This window comes from Podarcis cretensis, assembly GCF_951804945.1.
Source record: "Podarcis cretensis genome assembly, chromosome: 3".
NCBI lineage: Eukaryota > Metazoa > Chordata > Lepidosauria > Squamata > Lacertidae > Podarcis > Podarcis cretensis.
The window spans coordinates 112249779-112265398 of NC_137172.1; positions in this window are offsets into that span (position 1 = coordinate 112249779).

The window sequence follows — 15620 nt, forward strand, 5'->3', positions numbered from 1 at the left end:
CTACAGCGACAAGAATGTTACTTGCCCGGAAATGGAAAGAAGCAGAAGTCCCAGCAAAGGAAGAATGGATACAAAAACTTATGGAATATGCTGAAATGGTAAAACTTACCAAGAAGAATGAGAAATCGAGATCACACACACACACACACACACACGCGCATATATAATATAATTAATAATATAATATAATATAATATAATATAATATAATATAATATAATATATATAAAAAAGAATGGAAATGTTTAATGGAATATTTGCAGATAAATTGCAAAGAGATAAAAACATTGGCAGGATTATTGTAACAACCTGCAGTTTTATAAGAGTATATATTTAAAGTAGATGAACAGATGAGCATTTTAAGTTAATTTGGTTATGCAGAAGGTATTAGAAACAAATTTAAGGAACCACAGAAAGAGGGGGATGGAAGTCAAGTTTTGAAATGTCAGAATGATTGTAAAATTAGTGAAGTGTATAAAACTGTCTTCCCAGAGTGGTGCATGCTCTGGTTATCTCTCGCTTGGACTACTGCAATGTGCTCTATGTGGGGCTACCTTTGAAGGTGACCCAGAAACTACAACTAATCCAGAATGCGGCAGCTAGACTGGTGACTGGGAGTGGCCTCCAAGACCACATAACACCGGTCTTGAAACACTGGCTCCCAGTACGTTTCCGAGCACAATTCAAAGTGTTGGTGCTGACCTTTAAAGCCCTAAACGGCCTCAGTCCAGTATATCTGAAGGAGCGTCTCCACCCCATCATTCTACCCGGACACTGAGGTCCAGCGCTGAGGGCCTTCTGGCGGTTCCCTCGCTGCGAGAAGCCAAGTTACAGGGAACCAGGCAGAGGGCCTTCTCGGTAGTGGCGCCCTCCCTGTGGAACGCCCTCCCACCAGATGTCAAAGAGAAAAATAACTACCAAACTTTTAGAAGACATCTGAAGGCAGCCCTGTTTAGGGAAGCTTTTAATGTTTAATAGGTTATTGTATTTTAGTGTTTTGTTGGAAGCTGCCCAGAGTGGCTGGGGAAACCCAGCCAGATATGTGGGGTATAAATAATAATAATAATAATAATAATAATAATAATAATAATAATATAACTAGTGAAATGTATAAACTTGAATAGAATGAATGAATGAATGAATAACATGCATAAGAAACTGGGAGCATCAGAAGATGCCTGATTTCAAGCCCAGACCATTGTGCCATCTCACTCAGTATTGGTAACTCTGGCTGGCAGCGGCTCTCGCCAGAGAGGACAGGGAGTGAACCTGGAATTCTCTGCATTCAAAGCAGATGCTGTACCACTGAGCTGCATGCCTCTTCCCATGAACTGGTATCCAGAGACATTCTGCTTCTGATCCTTAGCAACCAGGACCAGTAACCATTGGTAAGCTGTGTCCTCCAAGAATTGTTCCCTATTAATGCCATTCACATTGGTGGAACCATCACATCTTGTGGCAGAGAATTCCACAGGTTAATCACAGGGAAACCACGATGCTGGGGGGAAAACAAATGATCCAGAATCCTTCAGCTTTAGCTCCCCAGGCTATAAAACTGCCATTATAGCAACTCCCCTACTACAGGGGTTGAATAAGGATGACCTGGACGAGGCAATATCTCATTTAGGCAATGCATGTTAGTGGTTTGCTTTTACTTAAAAAAATATATCCTTCAATAAATCACTTGTATTCTCTGACTAGAGTATTTTGCCAGAGGAATTCAGAGAGAACTGATGATTCAGATCAATGATTGAATTATTATTATTGTTGTTGTTGAACTTGTAAGGCCCATTTCACAACTTCTTCTTCTTCTTCTTCTTCTTCTTCTTCTTCTTCTTCTTCTTCTTCTTCTTCTATTACATTTCTATACCTCCCTTCATCCAAGGATCATGGGGCAGTTTACAATATAATAATACAAAAATACATACCATAGTTACAAGCAAAAATAATAACCTCTCCACACGCGCGGGGGGGGCACATTTGAGCCTGTGGATTCTTACCACAATTAAAGGTAAAGGTACCCCTGCCCGTACGGGCCAGTCTTGACAGACTCTGGGGTTGTGCGCCCATCTCACTCAAGAGGCCAGGGGCCAGCGCTGTCCGGAGACACTTCCGGGTCACGTGGCCAGCGTGACATCGCTGCTCTGGCGAGCCAGAGCCGCACACGGAAACGCCGTTTACCTTCCCGCTGGTAAGCGGTCCCTATTTATCTACTTGCACCCGGAGGTGCTTTCGAACTGCTAGGTTGGCAGGCGCTGGGACCGAGCAGCGGGAGCGCACCCCGCCGCAGGGATTCGAACCGCCGACCTTTCGATCGGCAAGCCCTAGGCGCTGAGGCTTTAACCCACAGCGCCACCTGCGTTACCACAATTACAGCTGAGATAAAATGAGTGTAGCTGAAACACCTGGGATAGCTCAGTTGGTTAGAGCACAGTGCTGATAATGGCAAGGTTGTGGGTTTGATCCCTGCATGGGACAGTTGCATGAAGTATTTCTGCGTTGCAGGGGGTTGGACCAGATGATTCTCAGGCTCCCTTCCAACACAGCAATTCTGTGATGGAGATCCTCGCTTTGTTTTTAAGGGGGTTGTTCTGTCCCTACTTTAAAACTGAAAAGCAGAACCAGGAGAACACTGGGCTGAGTCCTAAACCCAGTAAGTCGTGAGCTTAAGCTGGGGAAAAATAAAACCTGGACCAGCTCAGAAATGCAATGTCTTTGCCCAGCCTGCCTCTTCCCTGGGTAATATCTTGGCTGCATTAAAAGCATCACCGTTTCTCTCTTCTAGAAAATGTGTTTCAGCATTAATCGCTTTCCCCTTCTCCAGCTAGTGCTTTGTGTTGCAGAAGATGGAAATGACCCAGCATATTTTTGAAGGGACCGTGTAAACAATGTAAAATATCAGCCAGGCTGCTGCTGCTGACTCCTTTGTCATTGTGACTCACAGCCTCCTTTGGCAATTGTGCCTCTCATTCTCTCTCCCTGCAGTTTATCATTTCTTGGCTCACTGTTCACGAGCTCAGCAACTAAAAGCCACATTATTACTATGGGACGGACTAAGGTCAGCTTACGTCCAAATGTGCGAATGTCCCATCACGAATGAAGAGAGCCACACTGAATTTTCACGAGTGCCGAGCTGAAATGTGCCTGTTTAATGAGGAGGAAGCCTTTTGCCAAATCAAATGGGGATTAGAAACGTTTCCTTGACTTTTGTCCAAGTCCTAGCCATTAAGTACGTACAGCACAGAGAGACTTGCAGAAAAGGCCCCGTGGGCTGATTTTTAAAGTGCAAGACTGGGCAGCCTTCAGAACAATGAAAGTCCATCATTTTTCTGACCAAGTTGAGACAACCTTCTCACCTGGATTGAGCTAAGGCACAGGGCAGGAATAGACACTATGGTGCTCTGCAGAAGATGTTGGACTACAGTTCCTATAATTGGCCATGCTACCTGGGGCTGATGGGAATTGGAGTCTAAAATTCTACAAGGCAGGCTTAAGCAGTATGTGGACCGAGAACTCCCAGAAGTGCAAGCTGGATTTCAAAGGGGCAGAGCACCAGAGACCAAATTGCAAACATGCGCTGGATTATGGAGAAAGCTAGAGAGTTCCAGAAAGACATCTACTTCTGCTTCATTGACTATGCAAAAGCCTTTGACTGTGTCGACCACAGCAAACTATGGAAAGTTCTTAAAGAAATGGGAGTGCCTGATCATCTCATCTGTCTCCTGAGAAATCTCTATGTGGGACAAGGAGCTACAGTTAGAACTGGATATGGAACAACTGATTGGTTCAAAATTGGGAAAGGAGTACGGCAAGGCTGTATATTGTCTCCCTGCTTATTTAACCGGCTGGGCTGGATAAATCCCAAGCCGGAATTAAGATTGCCGGAAGAAATATCAACAACTTCAGATATGCAAATGACACAACCTTGATGGCAGAAAGTGAGGAGGAATTAAAGAACCTTTTAATGAGGGTGAAAGAGGAGAGTGCAAAATATGGTTTGAAGCTCAACATCAAAAAACTAAGATCATGGCCACTGGTCCCATCACCTCCTGGCAAATAGAAGGGGAAGAAATGGAGGCAGTGAGAGATTTTATTTTTTGGGCTCCATGATCACTGCAGATGGTGACAGACGTCACAAAATTAAAAGACGCCTGCTTCTTGGGAGAAAAGCAATGACAAACCTAAACAGCATCTTAAAAAGCAGAGACATCACCTTGCCAACAAAGGTCCGTATAGTAAAAGCTATGGTTTTCCCAGTAGTGATGTATGGAAGTGAGAGCTGGACCATGTTGTTGTTGTTGTTTAGTCGTTTGGTCGTGTCCGACTCTTCGTGACCCCATGGACCAGAGAACGCCAGGCACTCCTGTCCTCCACTGCCCCCCGCAGCTTGGTCAGACTCATGCTGGTAACCTCGAAAACACTATCCAACCATCTCGTCCTCTGTCGCCCCCTTCTCCTTGTGCCCTCCATCTTTCCCAACATCAGGGTCTTCTCCAGGGAGTCTTCTCTTCTCATGAGGTGGCCAGATGCTTTTGAATTATGGTGCTGGAGGAGACTCTTGAGAGTCCCATGGACTGCAAGAAGATCAAACCTCTCCATTCTGAAGGAAATCAGCCCTGAGTGCTCACTGTAGTCCCAAAAGGGCCAAGGCTGCCTATGCCTGGAATACAGGAACTGGAGCATGGGGATTCTTCAAAATTTGCATTTCTCCGAATTCTGTGATGCTATTCTTTAGCCAAGTAATTTGCACAAAAAATGCACATATTAGTAAAAATAGAATCGTGGAATTGTAGACTCGGAAGGGACTCTTCCAACCCCCTGCAATGCTGGAATATGCAGCTGTCCCATACGGTTATTGATCCTGCTAATAGAATTATATGAGGACATTTTTTAAAAAATGACAAATTGATTTGAAAGAGTTGCATTGCAGGACGTTGGACTAGATGAGCCTCAGGGTCCCTTACAACTCTACAATTCTATGATTGGAAAAATGAGAAACTTAAGGAAACCAGAAAGGCCTGAATCCTAATTCTTAGGCTCTGGACTGACAGAGTTGGCAGTTGTGTTGCCTTGCCTGGAATAATTTTTTGTTTGAGCTGGGTCTTTGCCTAAGCAGCAGGTCTTCCCTGAAACTGCTGCCCTCTAGATGTTTGCTGAACTCCAAATCCCATCAGCCCCAACTGGCTTGGCCAGTGGTCAGGGATGATGGAAGCTGTAGTTCAACAACATCAAGAGGGCACCGGGTTGAGGAAAGCTGGTCCTGGCTTGGCAGCTGCCCACAACTCAGTCCTATGAATTGTCAAAATCAAGATTTGAGCTCAGAGATGCTATCAGACTTTGAGTTTCAGATGCACATTTACACACTCCTCATACTGGGCTATTGTTAGAGGATTGGGGTATGAATGTGGACCAACCTCTGCTTCATTTGGAGCATGTTTAAAGCAAGACATATTTCCAACCTGCTCCCAATGACAGGCCTGATTAAAATCTCATTTTCTCTCCCCTCCACTTTTAAAAAAATTAAACTCAATTTTAATTTCATGTCAATAAATAATTCATCCTGATTAATTTATTAATGTGTGCGGAGATGGAAAAGATGGAATTTAGTATTAGGTTATTCTTATGTGAGAATAATGGGTTTCTGACTCGAGCTGAGCAATCTTTCGGGTGTCTGCTCAGACATAAGTCCTACTAAATTCAAAGGGGCTTACTCACAGTTTTGTGTGTCTAGGATTGCAGCCTAAAAAGTTGTCTTGATGAGCAGAGTATCATCCCCACCCTCTGGTTTGCAACTTGATGTGTAACAATAATAAATAGATTTAAATTTAAGGGGCTATGGTAAAGAGACCTTGGAAGGCCCATAATGGAAGAAGAATGGCTCAGATATGTAAAATTATTTATGTCAATTAGACACTGTTAAGTCTTGGTGTTATTAAATGCCCTCACGGTTTCTAAACAGGTCAATGATGAGGTGGCATTTCAGCAAGATGTAAGGAGGCAACCATTCTGACCTTTATTTGTCACAATCAGCACTGTTTCCGTTTTCCTGCAGTTCAGTTTCTACCCAACACTATGCTGTTTCTCTCACTGCCGACTATGCAATGCAAGTTATGTAACTTACATATCTATTTATGTAATTTACATAACTTATGCTCATTCTGATGTAAATGAAACATCCAGAAAATGCAAAAAAACCTTCATTAATTACAAACCATTTGCAGACTTAAAAACATCATTTTTTAAAAAAAAATATGAATTTATATATCGCCCTATACCTGGAGGTCTCAGGGAGGTTCACAGAACCATGAATGAAAACAGATCTTATTCACTTGTCTGATTCCTGACCACAAACATGCAAACTGCTGCAATTTCTGCTTCCTCTATAATTTTCCATGGAATTATTTGATCCCTCTAGTGGTGACACCAGAAAGAAAGAACAAATTCACAGGGGAATAGAGAAGGGCCAGATTTTTTATTTTTGTGTTCATAAGTCACTTATAATTTACATGCAGATAGTGTGTTTCCTTCAATAAACCCAGATGCCAACTTTGCTGCCATATACACCCGGACAACACCATAACTCGCCCCAACTTCATCAAACATTCCATCTCAGGACGATTTAATTGCTCATCTTCTAACATTGTGTATGCCATCAAATGCCAACACTGCCCTTCAGTTCTCTATATTGGACAAACAGGCCAAACCCTATGCCAAAGGATAAAGGTAAAGGTACCCCTGCCCATATGGGCCAGTCATGACCGACTCTAGGGTTGTGTGCCCATCTCACTTAAGAGGCCGGGGGCCAGCACTGTCCAGAGACACTTCCAGGTCATGTGGCCAGCGTGACGAAGCTGCTCTGGCGAGCCGGCACCAGCGCAGCACACGGAAATGCCGTTTACCTTCCCGCTATAAAGCGGTACCTATTTATCTACTTGTACTTAGGGGTGCTTTCGAACTGCTAGGTGGGCAGGAGCTGGGACCAAAAGATGGGAGCTCACCCCGCCGCGGGGATTCGAACCACCGATCATGCGATCGGCAAGCCCTAGGCACTGAGATTTTACCCACAGTGCCACTCACATCCCACGCCAAAGGATAAATGGACATAAATCTGACATCTGGAATCACAAGACAGAGAAACCAGTAGGAGAACATTTCAATCTCCCAGGAAATTCTACACAAGATCTCAAAGTAGCTGTCTTATTACTAAAGAATTTCAGAAACAGACTGGAAAGAGAAGTTGCTGAATTGCAGCAGCAGCAGCAGCAGCAGCAGCAGCAACAACAACAACAACAACAACAATACAGGTGGCGCTGTGGGTTAAACCACAGAGCCTAGGACTTGCCAATCAGAAGGTCGGTGGTTCGAATCCCCACGAAGGGGTGAGCTCCCATTGCTCGGTCTCTGCTCCTGCCAACCTAGCAGTTTGAAAGCACGTCAAAGTGCAAGTAGATAAATAGGTACCACTCCGGTGGGAAGGTAAATGGTGTTTCCATGCGCTGGTCTGGTTTGCCAGAAGTGGCTTAGTCATGCTGGCCACATGATCCGGAAGCTGTATGCTGGCTCCCTCGGACAATAAAGCGAGATGAGCGCCGCAACCCCAGAGTCGGTCACGACTGGACCTAATGGTCAGGGGTACCTTCACCTTTACATTTACCAAACTTAAAACCATGGAGGGACCTGGTCTGAATAGGGACATTGCTTTATCTCATTATATATGATAAAGCTGTTTTAACCATCTCACCACTTGCTTTTTCCTGTAAGACCAATTGCAGTTGTTAACAGTCGTCAACAGGTTTACCACACCTATCAGCCATTCACCCATTCCCACCACCCTTCTGAGTAACCCCCCCCCCCTCTCACTATATATAAGGCTCTGGTGACTTCTGTTTCAGTGTATCTGAAGAAGTGTGCATGCACACGAAAGCTCATACCAATAACAAACTTAGTTGGTCTCTAAGGTGCTACTTAAACCACAGAGCCTAGGACTTGCCGCTCAGAAGGTTGGTGGTTCGAATTCCCGCAACGGGGTGAGCTCCCATTGCTCGGTCCCTGCTCCTGCCAACCTAGCAGTTCAAAAGCACATCAAAGTGCAAGTAGATAAATAGGTACCACTCCGGCAGGAAGGTAAACAGTGTTTCTGTGTGTTGCTGTGCACTTTGCCAGAAGGGGCTTAGTCATGCCGGCCACATGACCCGGAAGCTGTATGTCAGCTCCCTCAGCCAATAAATTGAGATGAGCGCTGCAACCCCAGAGTCGGCCATGACTGGACCTAATGGTCAGGGGCCCCTCTACCTTTAAGGCGCTACTGGAAGGATTTTTTTTTTTATTTTGTTCCTTCAAGGGGGTGAGGTATTTGTCTGCCAGGGAATGAGGGTAACTCACCTTCCCCTGCCATCCTTTATGAAATACGCTGCTGGAATATTCAGCTCCTCGAAAAAACCACCACTAGAGTAACAGACCACAAGAAGAGAGCTGTAAGTAAAAGAGAGAAGATCACAGGGGAGGAAAAGGTTCAATCAATGTTTACATAATGGGCTTGAGTAACTTGCATGCTGCCAGCCCAGCTCTGGAAAAGCAGATAATTAAGGCCACAGGAGACTCTTGAAAAAATCTTTGGAATAACAGCAAGCATCTACATAACACTTTTCACCTTTGAGGATAAACATCCAAAGATGAACTTTTTTCTTTTTAAGCAAAGGCAAAAATCACCAAAACATTGGGTGCAAAATGAACCAGATTTCAATTCCTGAAATTGCAAACTGCTTGGCAAATAAGGAAGTGAGCAGCAAAGTCTGTGTTTCAAATTCGGCTTTCAGGTGGAAGATAAGCCATGCCTTTCTTCTAGGGAAAAAAAAGTGTCTGTTAGCAGCAAGGCGATTTATTTGAGAGTAAGTTTCGGGAATAATAATAATAATAATTTATTATTTGTACCCCGCCCATCTGGCTGGGTTCCCCCAGCCACTCTGGGCGGCTTCCAACAAAGATTAAAAATACATTAAAATGTCACACATTAAAAACTTCCCTGAAGCTTTAATAGTGGTAGTGGTTGTTGTTGCCTGTACAGTATTTTTGTTGGGAACTGCTAGTGTAGTCCAGTCAGATGGGTGTGTCATAACAACAACAACAACCACCCATCAAATTTAGCAGAGCTTAATTCTGAGTAGACCTGCATAGGGTTGGGAATTTAATTTGAAATCACCATGGTGAAAAAGCAGTGTTTATTCTGGATTAGTTTTTTTTAAACGGTTGTAATTTTAAAAATTATTTATACTTTCCAAGTTTATACATTTCGCTAATTTTATAAATTTCATTCATTTTACAATCATTTTGACATTTCAAAACTTGATTTCCTTCCCCATCTTTCTGCAGCTGCTTTAATTTATTTTTATATCTTCTGCATAACCAAATTATCCTAATTTGCTCATTTATTCATCTTCTTTAGATAAATACTCTTATGAAAACTACAGGTTATTACAATAATCTTGCCAATGTTTTTAATCTGTTTACAATTTATCTGTAAATATTCAATAAACCATTTCCCTTCGTTTACAAAAAGTTTGTTATTTTGATTTCTTATCTTCCAGAATAAAATTATTCTTCAAATCGGAAGCATAACACTCAAAATGGAGCACGTTTGACTTCCAAAAGAAGTTCACAAACTGGAGCACTTACTTCCGGGTTTGCAATGTTTGGGTTCCAAGTTGTTTGAGTACTAAGGCGCTTGAGAACCAAGGTACCACTGTACTTCATTTTTTGGAAATGCAATGTTAGCCACGCAAACTATTCTCACATTTGGAAGCCTCGCCTGAAATTTTATGCTAAGGGTTTTGGTTATAGGCAATTCAGATCTTGTGCCACGTGTTGGGAATGTTTTAAATGCTTGGGGCATTCTCTGAGGAATGTTAAGTTATTACCTAGGAGCCTCACTGGTGCAGCTCAGATTATGCATGTGTAATATTGGGCACTGTTATTAAAAGCACTGTAATTTGCAAGTACAGGCAGATTGCTGGATATGGCTCACCAGAGCAGCAGACAGGCAGACTGGTTTTCTGATGAAGTGCTATCATTTGTCGTATTTTGGAATCAGCATTATGCAAACGAGAAGCATGATTATTTTCTGTACTTCTGTCATTCTGAACCTTCCCCAGTAACTGAAATCATTTGGGCATTTGAAAGAACACAATGTGGTTCAAACTGTGTAACATGTCAATGGTAGCACCCAGAAGGAAAGCTTCTTAACCGATTTGTACCATTGGTCTGGTCAGGGTAAGACATGGAACTGGATGGCCTGATCCACTTGTGTTTTTTACTACATACCTTCACAACCACTTCCGCACTGAAGACTGACAATTTTGCAAGCTGCTTCCAGCAACTGCTATGGTTGACATGATCTACAGTACAGACCCACTGTGCTGTATCTGTCAAATGGATGTGCTTGTCTGTCCAAGGCTTCAGCCATCATAGTGGCTGAGTGCCAAAGAAACTGAAGACAGGCAATCTGTATATACTTGGGTTTTTTCCTCCCATTCCCTTTGCAACAGTTCCCTCTCCCATCCGAGAGAGGGCGGGATCTAAATTCACAGCTTGATATGGATGACAATGAATTTCTTGTTTCCAAGACAGAAAAGTTCACGTCAAAATAAGGAATTACCACTCAGTTTTGGAGAACCACAGCATTTTTTTAAAAAATGCTCTTTTGGTTCAGGAAGCTCAGTTCTGATTTTGGTTTCAACTTATCCCAAAAGGCCAGAGTGATTGAAACCTTCAACTAAAGCAAAGCTGGTTGTGTGTCAAGCACACAGTTCTAATTTCTGTGCTGCATTCTTAATCTATATTGGAAGTGCTACAGCAGAGATGATTCAGTTTGTAACCAAAGGGTAAACTTTGTCCTCAGTCTTAGTCAACTACCCAAGGGTGTGGTGCTGCTACTTAGCAACCAGTCAGAGTGGATGGTAGAACATGCTCTGATTGGCTGTGGAGCTCGGAGTGAGTTTTTCCTCTGCATGTTTGGTTGGATGTTTCCCTTGTTTGTTGTACAAAGACTGAAGTAAGAAAGACAGAAACCTCTCTCTTCCTTCCACCTCAAATTATACTGTTTATGTTCGGTTTCCTCAGTTAATTTATATTAGGATTCTTTTCTCTGGACTCAGATGGCATTATTTGAAAGACTTTAATAACACTTTGCACTCAAATATTTGGCAGGGGTTTTAAGGATTGTCCAATTCAATTTAGTCTCCGAGAATGCTGGGAATCCTTAGATTAATCCAAGGATCCCCAACCTTCAGCCCTCCAGATATTTTGGACTACAATTCCCATCATCCCTGACCACTTGTCCTGTTAGCTAGGGATCATGGGAATTGTAGGCCAAAGCATCTGGAGGGCCGAAGGTTGGGGATGCCTGGATTAATCCCATTCCTCACAGCAGCAGTGTAGTAGAGGATATCATTTTCCTGGACAACCTGTTCCATCATCCAGCTCATTTCCCAATTAGAAAATCTTTTTTGGCTAATCAATCAAAATGTGATCTTGCTTCTTCCACTGCACAGGCAACATTTCTTATAATTTATCACAAATGAAATAGATTTCCTCACAGCATTTTTGAAGCTGCATAATAAGCACTGTAATCAGTCGCCATTTTTGCTTCTTCAGTGATTCTCATGGATTTGTTTTTTGTTTCCCCAGATGAACGATATTATTTTGGAATGTGAATTCCCCTGAAAGCACATAGCTTTTGTTTTGTTATTTCCCTCATGGCTTTATTTGCGCATTAAATTCCTATCAAGCCCTTCCTCTCAAAGGAGCCGAAGGTGGCAAACAAGTGATAAAACAATAAAAATATATTTAAAACAATTCCAGTACAGATGCAGACTGAGAAAGCGTTCAGCTTAGAAAGCTTGGTGAAGGAGGAAAGTCTTCAGCAGGCATCAGAAAAAAATGACATAGATGGAGCCTGTTCAATATTCGAGGGGAGTGTATTCCAAAAAGCATGTGCCACAACACCTAGGGGCTAATTCCAACACTGTAGAACAGGGCACCTGAAAGAAAGAAAGAAAGAAAGAAAGAAAGAAAGAAAGAAGGAAGAAGAAGAAGAAGAAGAAGAAGAAGAAGAAGAAGAAGAAGAAGAAGAAGAAGAAGGGGAGTAGTAGTAGTAGTAGTTTGGATTTGATTTGACAAACACTCTGTGAGGTGAGTGGTGCTGAGAGACTTCAAAGAAGTGTGACTGGCCCAAGGACACCCGGCAGCTGCATGTGGGGGAGCAGAGACGCAAACCCGGTTCCCCAGATTACGAGTCTACTGCTCTTAACCACTACACCACACTGGCTCTCATCTGACCCTCATCTGCAGAGCAGTGATCAGTCTGGTATATAAAGTGTGGGACAATCTTTCTAGCATCCTGGTCCCAAGCTGCCTAGGGCTTCATATCTCAAAATCAGCACCTTGAAGCCTGGTAGCTAATTTGCAGCCAGTTGCTCCCTAGCATGATGTGACCAACATATTGAAACCTCATAAAGGGGATGCAGATGGCGCTGTGGTCTAAACCACTGAGCCTCTTGGACTTGCTGATCAGAAGGTTGGCGATTTGAATCCCCAGGTCGGGATGAGCTCCTGTTGCTCTGTCCCAGCTCCTGCCAACCTAGCAGTTCAAAAGCACACCTCTGCAAGTAGATAAATAGGTACCGCGACGGCGGGAAGGTAAATGGCATTTCCGTGCGCTCTGGTTTCTGTCATGGTGTTCTGTTGCACCAGAAGTGGTTTAGTCATGCTGGCCACATGATTCGGAAAGCTGTCTGTGGACAAACGCCAGCTCCCTCGGCCTGAAAGTGAGAAGAGCACCGCAACCCCATAGTCGCCTTTGACTGGACTTAACTGTCCAGGGGTCCGTTACCTTTATTTTTATTTTTATTTAAACTTCATACCCTGCTGAAGTCAAGAACAGAACTTTAGATTTCAATCAGTAATATACATTCCAAGGGACAATCAAAGACAGCATATGGTGGAGAGTCTACAGATGTTGGACAATACCTCGGGTTAAGTACTTAATTTGTTCCGGAGGTCTGTTCTTAACCTGAAACTGTTCTTTACCTGAAGCACCACTTTAGCTAATGGGGCCTCCTGCTGCTGACGCGCCGCCGGAGCACGATTTCTATTCTCATCCTGAAGCAAAAGTTCTTAACCTGAAGCACTATTTCTGGGTTAGCGGAGTCTGTAACCTGAAGCGTATGTAACCTGAAGCGTATGTAACCCGAGGTACCACTGTAATGAAGATGCACATGGTCATGGTACAAGGAGCACGAATGCTGTACAGAGAGCACAATAAGGGTGCCTTGACGTTTGCATAGATTTGGAAGCTGAAGCAATCCTCACTGGTACACCGAAGAAGAGCAGATAACATACAAATGAAAACACTTTTGAAAAGCATAAAGCCCTACTGCCATGAACGGCCATGGAACTCCATGTGTGTGGCCCATCTCATTCTAAACCAGTAGCAGCACAACTCACACAATATCCTTTTCGTGGCAAGCAACCCATGGTGGCTGCTGCCCATTGGGACTGATAGGGCCGAAGGCTGGGAGGCCAACAGAAGGTGGCACCAGAGCCAACAGCAGGCAAAGCCAATGAGTTCTCGTTTTGCTTTATCCTTGCTGAGTTCCCGAAGGGCAACCCTGAGATTATGGAGGAGGGTGTTGAGAGCAAGGGCCACCCCCCTGGGTCAGAAGTCATGAAGAAGGCAGGCAGGTGTGGGCTGGCCAAGGGTAGACTGAGCTTTTTGGGACAGTGCCCCATTTGCCCTCATGGACCAACTCCCCCCACAAGCGACAGTGAAGATAAAACCTACACCCCCTTTGTGGCAGCAAATGGCTTTTCATGAGAGTTCCAAAGGAATTAGTTTTGTGTTTTGTGTTTATATTAGTGTTGTTCGGGACGGAGCAAAAACACCGTATGGCATTCCTTCAACTAGCTTACACTGTTCCTTCAAATAGCTTACTATTTATTATTATTATTATTTAATCTAAATATGTGTGTATCTGATACACCAGTGGCCAAAAGTGTGGAATCCTTTTGGAAAAAGTGTATTTCCAAGTTTGATGGCTCATAACACCTGATTGGCTCTCTAAACACTTATACTCATTGGCTTCATTCAAATGAAGGAAAGTTACTGCATATCAACCTAAGCAAGTTGTGCTTCCTTTTTCTGGTTATTTGGCTATAACTTTTGACAGAATACAGATAATTGAACAAACTTTGTTGCATTACATTCTTCATTAAATTATCATTCCACTGATAATATTGTATTACTCCAAAAAAAAAGTGGTGTTATGAGCCATCAGATGAAGCTACAAGAAGTATTTGTGGTTCTCGAGTTATTTAATTCCCTGCTACCATTTAACTGCCACAAAAGTTTATACAGTGGAACCTCGGGTTAAGTACTTAATTTGTTCCAGAGGTCTGTTCTTAACCTGAAACTGTTCTTAACCTGAGGTACCACTTTAGCTAATGGGGCCTCCCTCTGCTGTCGCTCCGCTGGAGCACAATTTCTGTTCTCATCCTGACGGTGGAGGAAGGTTGGAAGAAATTCAAGGATTATCTTAGGAAACACTGTAAAATTAACGAATGTTAGATTGACATGGGTTTAGAAGTTAAGTGGTTTTCAGCGGTAATGATTAAATAAAAAGAAAAGAAAGGTTAAAAATTAAATCGAGAATAAGGGAAAGGATTTGCTGATTTGATAAATAGAAATTGGAATACAGAAAAGGGAGGTATGAGGAGGTCGGGAAAGTAAGTCACAAGAAAAAAAGAGATTGAAAATATACTTGTTTTTGTTTGTGTTTGTATTGTTGTTTTGTTTATGTGCAAAATTTAAAACTTTAATAAATATCATTTAAAAAAAAAATCTGTTCTCATCCTGAAGCAAAGTTCTTAACCCAATGTACTATTTCTGGGTTAGCGGAGTCTGTAACCTGAAGCGTTTGTAACCTGAAGCGTATGTAACCCGAGGTACCACTGTATATAAAAATGTAGCCTGCGTTTTTTGGAATTTGTGCTGTGGATTCTGCTAGTTAAAGAGGCCTGGAAGGGATGCAGATTGCTGGTATTAGAAAGGCTAATAGGCCAGCTGTCAATTTTAGACCAGTGATTCATAGAGGAATCCAACCGTTTTCATTAATGTCCTGAATTTCTACAACGCAGCATTAATCATTACTCTTGCAGATACTTTCCCACCATCTGGGAATGAAGTCAGACGGCAGCCTGGAAGCTGGGATCTGCTGGACTTCGCCCTGAGTGTTCTCTCAGCCCAAAGAATGTGTGCTTTCTTACAAACACACAGGCAACTTTTACATTTCACTACTGAGGTTAACAGCGTCACTTTGCAGTTTCTTCCATTCTGAGAACATCCCTTCGCTCACCTGTCCAGACTTGGCTGGGGAATCAGTGATGTCCCAGATTCCCTGCTCCGTTAAAATGTGATTATAGGCTTTTCAGGAGCGTTGGGCTATTGGCAAGCATCCTCGGATTTAGCCCAGCCTTCATCAAACTGGTGCTCTCCAGATGTTTTGGACTACAACTCAGCCCCTGCCAGCATGGCTCTAGTGGGAGCCATCAAAAACATATGGAGAACAT